This window comes from Aethalodelphis obliquidens, unplaced genomic scaffold (genome assembly GCF_003676395.1).
Source record: "Aethalodelphis obliquidens isolate GAN/ISIS:26980383/991018 unplaced genomic scaffold, ASM367639v1 scaffold76, whole genome shotgun sequence".
NCBI classification, from domain to species: domain Eukaryota; kingdom Metazoa; phylum Chordata; class Mammalia; order Artiodactyla; family Delphinidae; genus Aethalodelphis; species Aethalodelphis obliquidens.
The window spans coordinates 1,368,652-1,372,436 of NW_020838020.1; the positions used below are offsets into that span (position 1 = coordinate 1,368,652).

The 3,785-nt window shown below is 37.7% G+C and overlaps 1 pseudogene; it reads left to right on the top strand.

Moving 5' to 3' along the window:
- Positions 1 to 239: 239 nt before the first annotated feature.
- LOC113612402 (DNA endonuclease RBBP8-like) lies at positions 240 to 2,939 on the top strand (annotated as a pseudogene).
- Positions 2,940 to 3,785: the final 846 nt, after the last annotated feature.

Sequence of the window (3,785 nt, forward strand, 5' to 3'; positions counted from 1 at the left end):
CAGTTTGGCCGATTAGTGATGGAACTAGGAGGAAAGCAAATGGCAAACAAGGAGAAAAGCAAACGGCCTTCTCTGCTCAGCCTCAGAGTGTGCCTGCTTCTGTGCTGGGGCTTTTAAGAATCTCGAGGCAATCTTCCAAGCTGCATTTAAACTGGCCAAAGACAACTTCAGACGTATATAATGTAACAGAAAAGGGCAGAAAACATTAAGCAGTAGAAGTGTGGAGCATATTAAGCAAAATGACTGTCTCAGGAAGCAGTTGTGGAAACCCAGATGTATCTAATGACTTTAAGGATCTTTGGACAAAACTAAAGGAGTATCATGATAAAGAAGTACAAGGTTTACAAGTAAAAGTAACCAAACTGAAAAAGGAATTAATTTTAGATGCACAAAGACTAGAAGAATTCTTCACCAAAAATCAACAGCTGAGAGAGCAACAGAAAGTTCTTCATGAAACCATTAAAGTTTTAGAATATCAATTAAGAGCAGGATTATGTGATTGCTGTGCAATAACTGAAGAACATAAGCAGAAGAAACAACAAGAGTTTGAAAATATTTGACAGCAGAATCTTAAAGTTATCACAGAGCTTATGAATGAAAAGCATACCTACAGGAAGAAAGTAAAATGTTTTCTGAATAGCTGCAGCAGAAAATTGAGAATGATCAACCACATCAAGCAACTGATCTTAAATCTGAGGAAGGTATTATTCCAGATTCACCAATAACAACGTTTTCATTTTCTGGTGCTAACTGGCTACGAAGAAAGGAAAACCTCGGTGTTCAACACGTAGAACAAACACATACTAAACTGGAGCATTCTGCGTGTGCACATGAATTGAAAAAAGTACCAAAGTCTTCAACTCATCCACAACATAAACCTAATGAAAGTGAAATTCTAGTGACCAACACTTGTGATCAGAGTCGAGCTCCAATGGCTAAATCATATGGAAAAATCAGTTATTCTCCTGATAATTTAGCTACAGTTATTTCTGAAATACTTGGACTTAGTGTTCAAGATGAATCTGAATCTTGAGGCCCTAGGAACCCTCTTGGTGATGAGCTCTACCACTGCCTGGAATGAGATCACCAAAAAAAAAAAAAAAAAAAAGACATTTTGAGGAATCTAGAAGAAATGGTGAAGATAGTTTAACATTTTCAGATTCTAATTCAAAGACTCCTCCTCAAGAAGAATTGACCACTCAGGTATCATCTCCTGTACTTGGAGCTACCTCTAATGTAAAAAGTAGTTTAGGTTTGAATATAAGTTTTTTTTTTCCCCTTCTCTTTTAGAGACTGGAGAAAAAAACAAAAAACAAAAGAAAACAAAACAAAAATCTGAAAACAGTGCCTTTCAGCAACACTTCTAATTATAAATTAGAGAAACCTAGATCAAAATCTGAAGATGGTGCTCTTTTCACACATCATAATCTTGGAGCTGAAGTAAACAAGATCACTAACCAGTCATCTTCTAATAAGCAGATGCTTATAAATAGAAATACAAGTGAACCCCTAAGTGAACAGGATAGTATTGATCACACTAAAGATACTGCTACTGATAAAGATAAGCATGTAGTACCCCTGAAATCATTGGGAGGCAGAGCTAAAAGGAAGAAAATTGGGGAAGAAAGTGAAGATGAAATAAGCTGCCCCCAAACCTCCTTTGATAAAGAAAATGCTTTTCTTTTTGCAATGGATAATTGTTCTTCCATGAATGGAGACTATGTGATGGATAAACCTCTGGATCTGTCTGATCGATTTTCAGCTATTCAGTGTCAAGAGAAAAGCCAAGGAAGTGAGAACTCTAAACTCAGATTTAGGCAAGTGACTCTCTATGAAGTTTTGAAGCCTGTTCCAAAGGGCTCTTTCTCAAGCTGTAAGGCCTTGAGTAGGAGCTGTGGGTTAAACCAAAAGAGCCCTGTTTACCGGAGTCTCTTTTCCAGTCCTTGAGTAAATCTCCAGATAATAAAACACTGTTACAAATAAAGGAAGAAAATCCTATCTTTAGAATCCTTCTGCATCCACGTGAAAGTTTAGAGACAGAGAATCTTTTTGATGACATGAAGGCTGCTGGTTCTCATGAGCCTATAAAAATAAAAACCGGGTCAATCCTTGAAGCATGTGAATTTGAACCAGTTCTTCTGTTAAATCCATGTAGAATTGCTAAAATAAAGTCTCCACAAACAACCAAGATGTATTCTTTGAAAATATCCAGTGGAGTATAGATCCAAGAGCAGACCTTTCTCAGTATAAAATGGATATTACTGTAGCAGATATAAAGAATGGAAGTCAGTCAGGATTAGCTGGAGGAGAGACAGTGGACATGGACTGTACACTGGTTAGTGAAACTATGTTTTTAAAACTGAAGAAGCAGAGCAGAAGGGAGAAAAAAGTCCAAATGGAGAAAGAAAAATGAATGATAGCTTGCAAGATATGTTTGATCGGACTACACATGAAAAATATGAATCCTGTTTGGTGGACTTCCCCCAAGTAGCAGATGAAGAGAAGGTGTTGTCAGCTACTACAAAAAAATCAAACACTTGTAGTGATAAACAAGATAAAGTCAAACAGAAAGCATTTGTTGAGCCATATTTTAAAGATGATGAAAGAGAAACTAGCTTACAAAATTTTCCTCATATTGAGGTGGATCGGAAAAAAGAGAGAAGAAAATTGCTTGGACACACATGTAAAGAATGTGAAATTTTATTATGCAGATTTTCCAGCAGAAGAAAGAGGAAAGAAGTTGGCTTCCTGCTGGACCCCGATTTTGCTACATTCCACCCAACACACAGGAGAATTTCTGGGAAGTTGGTTTTCCTTCCACTCAGACTTGCATGGAAAGAGGTTACATTAAAGAAGATCTTGAATTTTGTCCTCACCCCAAAAGATGGCAGCCTTACAGCGCAATATTTTCTCCCAAAGGCAAAGAGCAAAACACATAAATGTTGAAGCAAAAAGAGAAGAGAGGACAATTTTCTTTTTAGTTATTTATAGTTAAGGTTAGTATTAAAAATTGATTTTTTCGATCTTCTGTAAACTGATTTACAAATCATTTTTCTATTGAAAATGTTTTTAAATGGCATTTACCTATCACACAGATGACTACTTAAAAATGTGGATAAGTTTATGTTGTATTTTCTTGCTTTTGCACCTTTAAAATAATAAGGTGCTTTCATTTGCACTCTGAGTTAAGAGCTGTTTATTACTTTATTTGGTAATACCTAATTACCATTTTGAAAATATGAAAAAAAAATCAATTTAAAAGAAGACAGGATGTCAGCAATATGGCAAAGTGAAAAAATACCTTTCTCTATCCCCTACAAACTACAACTAGTAAAATATCCACAACTCAACAAAGGTGTTTCTTCTCAATACAGCAGGAAGCTGGAGAATTCCACACATCTGTACATATAAAAGTGGGTGGACTGGAACACATGGAAGAGGCAGAGCCTGGGAAATAGAAGAATTGGTGCCTGCAACCCTGTCCCTCTGACTGCAGTAGCTGAGTCCACAGCTTCAGAGAAGCCAGTAGCAACAGGGAAGGTGGCACACAGGACCCCAGCCTCCTTACAGCAGTAGAGCCCATGGACAAAGTTAACTGAGTAGCCATGGCAGTGTGGACTGGTACACTGTCTCTCCAGTCACTGTGGTGCCCACAACCTCAGCCCCCATCTTACTCATCTTCAATGCAGAACCAGCAAACCAGAAGTACATGCGTGACCCCAGCTCCCCTCCTACAGTCCCCTTTTCTCCATGGTTGCAGAGCCTGTGACTCAGGGGATGTTGGA